Source organism: Zosterops lateralis (assembly GCF_965231275.1).
Source record: "Zosterops lateralis genome assembly, chromosome: 2".
In the NCBI taxonomy this organism is placed as follows: Eukaryota; Metazoa; Chordata; class Aves; order Passeriformes; family Zosteropidae; genus Zosterops; species Zosterops lateralis.
In genome coordinates this window covers 66,770,717-66,779,765 of record NC_139763.1, presented here as the reverse complement: position 1 = coordinate 66,779,765, position 9,049 = coordinate 66,770,717, and positions in this window count along the sequence as shown.

Here is a 9,049-nt window from a genome sequence, read left to right as displayed (position 1 = left end):
AGCTCCCTACCTCATCACAGCAAGGCCACCAGACTCCCAACTTCTAACTCACTCTTTATCACACCCAGCTGTGAGGGCAAGGCTGTTCCCACTCTTGGGTAATTAACACAGCTGCAATGTATCAGGGGCAAGATTGCCTTCAGCACTACCTCTATCTTGTGTTCCCACATCTTCCTACAATTACCCACCAAGTACACCCAGGTATTTGGGCAAAGAAAATCCCATAAACGGGTTTGCCTTTTCCTAGAGCCAGGGAAATCCACCCTGATTTTCCGAGCCACTTCACTTGTTTAGTATGGAGGCTTTATCTTCTCCCCCAGTGTGTAGGGGTTTTGTGTGGGCAGGACCAAGGAGGTTCACAGATCCCCTGGTGTTAACCAGCCAAGTGGCTTTTGTTAAATTTACACCTCAATACTTCCATGCCTAACACTCACATAGTCTTCAGCAGTCCATTATACCACACAATCTTTTCAGAGGCTTATGGGTGATACAGGGTGTGATGTCCACTCAATGCCATGTTTTTTTGCCCAAGAGTTTATGACATTATTTTGAAAATGAGTCTCATTGTCTAATTCGATTCTCTCTGGGGTACTGTGTCACCACAAAATGTGTTTCTCAAGACCTGAGATGGTGTCTTGAGCAGTGGCAGTGGTTTACAGGGTGTGCTGTCAGCCAGCCAGTTGTTGCCTCTACCGTGGTGAGTATGTAACACTTGCCTTGGTGTGTTCATGGCACTGGTGCAGTTTGCCAGGCCTCACCATACTGGGAACCCAGCTGCTGCCCTCTGTTCCAGGAAAAGTTTACTTCATTGGCTTGGCTGATTGCAGCACATGCTTCTCATTCATGGATTCATTCTGTGCAACGGCCTCCATGGTCAGGTCCACCCCTTGATGATGAGCCCATCTGTCTGTTGCAGCTGATGATGCATAGTCCCTTCAGGTTATAAATAGCTCACCCTTCCACCCCCAGTCCAAGTGTACCTAAGTTAATTCAGTTTTGGCAGCCTTATCTACCTATTCATTGTTTCGATGTTCTTCAGCGGTGTGTATTTTGGGCATGTGAACATCTACCTGATGTACCTTTCCAGTCATGTTTTCGACCTGTGCACTGATGTCCTGCCCCAGTGCAGGTGCAGTCCAGCCCAGATTTGTTCATCCCTGCATTGCCAATTGGTCTTCCATTTTTGCAGCCACCTCCATAGGGTATTAGCCACCATCCAGGAGTCAGGAGAGACAGGTCACTTTTCTCCTTCAACAATCTGTAGGGCTTGTTTGGATAGCTTTCACCTCTGCAAACTGGTTTGACTCACCTGCTTCTTCAGCAGCCTCAGTGACTACTCCACCTCTGATGGTTTCCTGCCACACAGCAGGATCCATGACTAAATAGAGCATAGCCTCTTTCATCTTCTGGTAACTTGTTATGTGGGGGTGCTTCTTGTGCACAAGTCTCTGGCAATGCTCCAAAGTCTCTGCCTTCTGGCCAGTCTGTGTTTTCTTCCAGAATTCCCAACTGAGCTCATGTAATCAATGCTACCCTCTTACTCCATGTAGCACTGGCTGAGGGATGTGTTAAGGGGATATTTCCTTTAAAATCTGAAGAAGTCTCATCCAATTATTTGTAAACCTTCATTTTAATATTTAATTCGTTAATAAAATTTGTTCATGGTAGCAGTGTTTAGCTGTACACTCTTTTCCTACCAAAGTTATAATAAATTAACATTTTTCTATATAAACATTTACAGTTAAACAAGTCATTCTTTGATGACAATCATTAATGGAAGTCAATTACTTTCTGTGGACATTGCGAAACAAAGTTCTGAAGTTGAGCCAGTCCAGTGGCATTACCTAACAGCAACTGCTCAGGGATATGAGAAATTTATGTCCTGTAGAATCTTGCACGAAACGCAAAGACAACATGCCATCAAGAAGTCAATCCAGCAGTTCAGAAAACTACAAGTAGGTGATCTTGGACAAGTGCAAGGGTTCATTGCCTTCAACTTGAGTAGGTTTGAAATGCTTCATTGTGCATATCATGTAAAAGGATTTGCATATAAAAGTTCCTTAAGTGATAAATGGCAAAAAGCTTTAAAAAGTATTAGGTGAAAAGTATGAAACTGGGAGTTGAACCTTGTTACAGGGAGTTATTTGAAATTACTAACTTCTTATATGTGAAATATAACTTAATTACAGATTAGAATACCCCTAATTTTTAAGTGACTAAAATTAAATTTTGAAGCTTTTAAGTCATACTAGTAAATAATTCAAAATCTAGTCTTTTTCTTCTCAAAAAGGTATAGTTAAAATTCTTTTATTAAGACAACAGATCTCTAATCAGCTGCAGTGCTAGACTTCACAGGTTTTCAGCCAATTAAAATGAACTTGCAACTGATTGGGTTAAGAATCCAACCACTATATTATGTAAGTGTTAAATCCCATGTTTTATTTATAAAAATAGTTTTGTATTAATCCACATTTCTGAAGAGAGCTTATCCAAATGGGTTGGGTGCTTATTATCAAGTACTACTTTACTTTCATATTGCAGCAGTTTGATCCACTAAATAATATCTCTTCAGCAGTATTTGTTAGTCTTATGGATTTTTACAAGCTGTGCTTTTTGTATGTACAAAACTTGTTCTGTAGGGATTTATTGTATTTAGCATTGTGAAAGTTGTTCTTTAAAAAAGAACTTGAAAAACTTTGTATAAAACAGTTCTGGACCAATAAGTGAGTAAAATATTTGGTTTTTCTTTTTAAAAAGTCTGTTCTTTTTTGTTTTGTTAAATTTGTATGGGCTTGTCTTCCTGTTCTAAAACAGCCAGTTCTGACTAGATGGTATTTTGTGTTTCAAGGTCTTGTTATAGAAAGTAATTTTAGATAAAAGCAAAATCAGATTACTTTTCAGTGTGTAAGAGTATATGTGAAAACATAATTGGCAAAAATTGTAGAATAACGTATTTGATTTTGTTTTAAATGGTCAATTTATAATAGGTGAACAGCTCATTTGGTTGGACAGATCTGATTAAACTTTTAAAAAAACCAAACCCTCAGGGCAAAAAATTGGCACAGGGAGTGTTTGTTAAGACAGTGCTGAACAAGTTGTTTATGTCAAAACAAATGGAAGTTGCTGGAGCTGTGCATAGAGATGTTCAGCAGAAGGCAGCTGACCTATCCTGTATTTCTGGTAGTCTGTGACAGCAGCACCGTCGGACTGGTGCAGACACTGGGAGATGTGCTGGTAGCCGCGCTCTCCTGTTCGGGGAGAAGATAGGATGGGATTCCCAAACCAGAGCTGTCTGTGTAGCTCCCAGCCCCATTATGTTGTCTAGTCCCTTCTGTTATTGCAGAACAAAAACTGAATTTTAGGAAGATGAAAACACAACACTTCTGTAAGAGTACATTCTTACTATATCTCTCTTTGTCCTTGAGCAGTTCAAGAATCACACAGCTGCAAGTCTGTCTTTCCACTGTCAGTCTGGTCCAGAGGGAAGGCTTCTGTCACAGGGCAGCATTGCTGTTCACTGACTGCCTGTCAGATCAGAGCTGTCCCCATCAAAAGAAAACTGAACTATACACTTGAATCATTAAATCTGTCACAGGACAGTGAGAGATTCATATACTGTACATGGAAATTTTAGGCTGAATTAATTTTCAATACATTTTCTTGTGTCAAGCATCCAATTACTCAGTGCAATTAGTGATTCCTCTTGTCTTAAGAGTGATTTGTATGAATAAAGGCTTTCTAGATGCTCCCGTTCCCAAAGAACCTTGTGGTCATACTGAGACCTACAGCCAATCTCTTTAAAAGAAAGTGGGAGACAACAAAGGAAGGAGCTCTTAAAACAGAAATATCTTTATTAACAGTAAAACACAAGACGTGCATAATCCCTTTTACAATAGAATAATTCTGGCCAAAGAAAGTGGAGTGCGTTAAAAAGTGTATTGTTCAGACCAAATGTGTTGTCTTCAGAATGCCTCAAATCAAATGCAGCAGGAGGAATGCTTATGAAAGTGTCTCCTTGGTTAGCAGTTGTTCCATCCTTCTTGGTACAACACAGCATGGAATAGAGTGCTCTGGGGCTGGCTGAGGGCTCTGAGCTGCCTGGATCTCTCGCACTCCTGAAGCTGTGTCTGTGATCTTTCATTCTCCAGAGGCAAGAGCCCAAGTATTGTTCTTTATACAGAGACCTATGCTGGTTTCCACAATATCACAAACCGTGAGTAATACTTGTGGATAGTGCGGATGTTTTGCTTTGCTTCTGATGGAAAACAGAGGGCAGAATTATTCATAGACAGAAATGACTCCTGTTAATCTACGGATGACTCACGGTGCTTTTCTCACTAGACTGATAGATCATAGTTAACACAACCCCATAGTTAACACGCCTTGCTCAAATCCACCATTTTAGCCCCTTGCATAGAGCTTTGCAACTTCATGGTTTCATTGATCCACACAAAAAGGCGTTTCTTCACTTTCTTGTCTCACTTCTCAACCCCATTTATATCACAGAGGTGATATGAAATGAAGGTTTAAATTGCTAACACTGACTTATCTGCAGAAAGCAGGTTATGGTACATTTAACTTGTACTTTAAAAGTATTATAAATAATTAAAAACTCCAATTGCTTGAGTAAGTGAAGAAAATTTATCTGAATGCACATTATCTCTGCTCATCATTATGTTTGTTCCCTTGCTCTCGTTTGCAAAGCTTCTCATGGATATAACTGTGAATTAATAAGACAACACACTTTAGCATCAAATAAACCACTTTCAAATATGATGTGCTTGTTCTCTACTGTGAAAGTGCAAGGGGTCAGATTTTACCAAGTTTTTTCTAGCTTTTCTTTGCTGATGAGGTCTGTATTTAAAATTATTAACTGGTTGGTCTATTTCACCCTATACTATTTATATGCAATATTATTTGAATACTAACACAGAATATAAAATAGCAGCATCCATGGATAATAAAAACACTATGACTGAAGATCTAAAATGTGTTCACAATTAGCTGCAAATGTTCACATTAACTGTAATGGAAGAGTAGCTGACTCTGGAGGACATAGTGGTTTTGTCTACCTTGCGTAAGAGACATGGCCTGCAAATTAGATTTGTTATTGGTACAGGCACCAAGTTTGCAAGCATGGCCCAGGTGCAAGTGGAGGTGTCCTCTTGCTAAGATTCTCATGTGCCTCTCCTCCCTGGCAGAGAAGTGTGGCATTAGTATGGCAATGTAATGTAAGGCACGCCTGGGCAAGGTGTCTGAAAAGCCCTGGGGTGAACACGTAACAGGATTCTGGCTGTTCCTGGCTGTTCTGGAGCTTCCTATGGGTAGATGATGGATACAAACCCAAGGTTGTGTTCTGTGCTGGTCCCCAACATGCAGAAGTGTCTGTACTAGAGATGCAAAGTGATTTCTCTCAGCTGAACAAAGATTAAATGCCCACTCAGGCTTCCTGTATCTTGCAGAAAGGTACTCCTGGAGCTGCCATGAGGAACGAGCCCTATTTCAGTGGCTGCAATGAAGCCTCCAGGTTGAGAAGTTTTTTATTCAGAGATCTAAAGTCTCATAGAATCTCTCTCCCTGCGCAAGATGGGACCAACTCTGTCACGCTCTCTTTTCATGGTAACTTGACCTCTTAGTTGCACTTAGGGAAGCACACTTGTCCATCCTTATGTATTGTTAAAAATGTGATTTCATAGTCAGGAGTCCTCATGAAAGTTCCTGATGACTTTTCCTTTCCTTCCCACCTTATCTTGAAATGAGCTGGTTTGTCTCAATTCCCAGGTTAGATGCTCTCTCTATATATAGTCCACATCTTTCAGTTGTGCAGTTTCTTTTCAAACTGCATCTTTCTTTGAGGAGCACATCCTGGGTATGTTTATAGTGTCCTTGAACAGTGCCTCAAAGATGAGCTCTTCATTAGGCTTGTGGCAAGGCAGAGGGTGATCTTCCAAGTGTGGTTCCCAAATGAAACCAGAGCCTGCTCTCTGGAGCACAGGGGACACCATTTGCCTCACTATACTGAATGGCTTAATCAGGGAGCTGGCACACTCTCCAAGGCTGGATGTATAGGAAAAACCTAAGCAAGGATTGTGGTACTTCAAGCTGCTCCTAAAACAAGCCTTGATGATTAGTTCAGATGTGAATGTAAAAAGCTTGTGGTGAACAGAGTGGCTGCCTGAGCATGTACTGCTTTAATATCTCCAGCAATGACCTTATCTAGTTGTATGCTCCCTCCTCCTCCTCCTCAGTGTCTTCATCATCTCAGTGCATTTCTGGCTACCAGAACACCCATCAACTGTAAATCCTCTATAAAAATTTTCTCAGCCCCTTCAGTAGATCTCCACTCACTCAGAAGGGCTTGGGTTCAGATGTTCGAGTAACAGCCTGTTCTCCAGATTTCTCCATAGCAAGGAAGAAAGTCTTGCTTCTGGCTTGGCAACGATCTGGGACATCATCATCATCATAATCAAATAGTTTGTGTTGGAAGTGACCTTTAAAGATCATCAACAGGTCCCAACCTCCTGCCATGGGCAGAGACACCCTCCTGTAGACCAGGTTGCTCAAAGCCCCATCCAACCTGGCCTTGAACACTTCCAGGAGTGGGGCATCCACAACTTCTTCAAAATAACTTTACCAGTGTCTCTCCACCCTCACAATAAAGAATTTCTGCTAATATCTTAACTAAAATTACCCTCTTTCAGTTAAAGCCATTACCCACTTGTCCTATAACTACATGGCCTTCTTGTGATATAAATCTACATTTTGGGCAGCACTTCTCAAGTTTGAAAAATGGTATTTAATTACTCTATCTTATGACTCATTGATCTTTTTTTGTTGTGTTTGATTTTGGTTGTATTAAGTTAGATTATGAGGAGCCAAGGGAAGACGTGAATAGTACAGAGGATGTAAAGTTTCTTTCCTTTGCTGAGCATCATGTAGTACTAAAGTATTCCTAAAAGTTATACTTGCACCAGAGCAGTCTTGGTTCAAAAAAATTAGTCTTATACTTGATACTCCTTTGAAGTTCCTAAATTATTCAGGCTTTTTTATTAATTGTTTCCATGCAGTCAAGAAGCAAAGTCTCTGCCTGAGCTGTGTCTGTGAATCCAGATGTTTGTGCAACTCTTTAGTCACTGGTGAGATTGATCTGCAGAGCTGATAGACAAAGGTGGGTGTTTTAAGCCAGGAAGAAAACAAGGGCAGATTAGATAAGGTGACAATCACAAATGCCTTGTTTTCTGCATTTTAAGAGGGGTGTGGTGAAAATGATGTTTGCAGCAAGAGATGTTTGGAGTGCTGATTTTATGGTGAGAGTACAGTAATACAAAATAGCTAGGGAGAAAAATGTTTCATCCTGAAACAGCCGCTAACAGAGAGCTCTTTCCTGTGGCAAACAGTTAGCACCAAATCTCCACAGATACCCAGAGGATAATGTATATTGGAAGGGATCTCACCATGGCATCAAGTCTGACACCCTGCTCCAGACAGAGACTGCTTGGAGAAGGCCGCTCAGGGCGGTGAAAGTCTTGACACAGTACCTGCTGGAGACATGGAAGGGATTTCCTCAACTCCAGCTGATGCTACTTTGGTTCCCCTTTATGTTTCTGGCACATTATCCTTCAGAGTGAGCTCAGCGAAGCATTCTGATGAGGAGTAAAGACGTTGGTGGAATACTCACTGATGGAAAGGGAAAGCATGTGTTGCACCTTACAATGCTACAGCCACAGCTATGTCCTACCTGGGCAGCTTTTCCACGGCAAGAGGATGGGACTGAGCCACCCAAGCAGCAGTGCCATGGAATGGCTCCAGGCAGTCAGGGTAAGAGATCTGCTCCAGACACCTCTGGAAACAAACAGCACATTAATACTGGTGCTGCTGAAGAACTGGCAGCAAGCCAAGCCATCTTCTCTCATCATCTTTCCTATTTAATAGGAAAACAAGTGGTCTACGTACCATGCTGAATGTGCTTTATGCCTCTGTCTCATTAGACTCCCACCACTGCTTGCTGATGCATGGTACTCCTCCACAGAAACTTTTAAGAGGCTATGAACTGTTGATGACTCAAAAAAACACATTTTAAAAATCTGCCTTCAACTAAGTAGTCTTGCTGTAAGTGGTTTTAAATCTCTCAGGAAGACTATCTCCAAAGCTTGAGTATTAATGGGTAGTACATTTATAAAGACCTTAAATTGACTACAGGTTTAACGGTTCATGAAAACCGTTCAACAGAAATTATCTCCTTCCAAACTAGGGAAGACATTAGAGATACAAAGTTATATTACTGTAAATTGTAAGAAACATAAATTTTTAACCAATTTCAACACGCATATACTAGAGAAGCCTGTAAAAGAAATTATGTTCAGAAAGTAAGGGAAATATATGGTTTATTAGCCTTACTTCTTATCTCTGCATCTGGGCAGGGGTCATCTTATTTACTTTTTTATCTCATCCACTGTTACCACTCCTCCTGTGTACTGTGGGCTTTGGGGAGGAGCTGTCAGCATGTTTGCACAGCATAGTGGGGTAAGCCCCCAGAAACCACCAAAATAGGAAACAACTGACACAGCGGTTTTCAGCAAAAAGTTGGATTTGCTGAAATTTCTCTCATCCTAATACAGGTGTTTTAAATGGGTCAGAAGAACCATGCTCCAGAAATGGCTCTTTTCTTACTGGTAAGGCAGTATTAAGGTGACTGCCTTAAATGAGATGTGTGTATGGATAGCAAGGAAGCCAAACCTTTTTTGTAAAATGATTACTATAAAGGTAGACATAAAGGAAAGGAAAAACTTCTCTGAATTTACCAACTTTCATTTAAACCAAACAAACACTCTACTGGGCCAGCATCATTACTAGGCTGGGAAAGTCACCACATCTTCATTAGGGTTCCACTCATCTGCTTTTGAATACATCCAATGTAGTGGTTTGCATTTGAGCTTGTGACCCCAAGTTCCCCTTAAACTGAGTGGGAAGATACAAGCGTGCTCAGAGTGCAGTGTATTTCACCTACTTGAAATACCTTGTGGTGAAACAAATAATGCTCTAGAAGAAG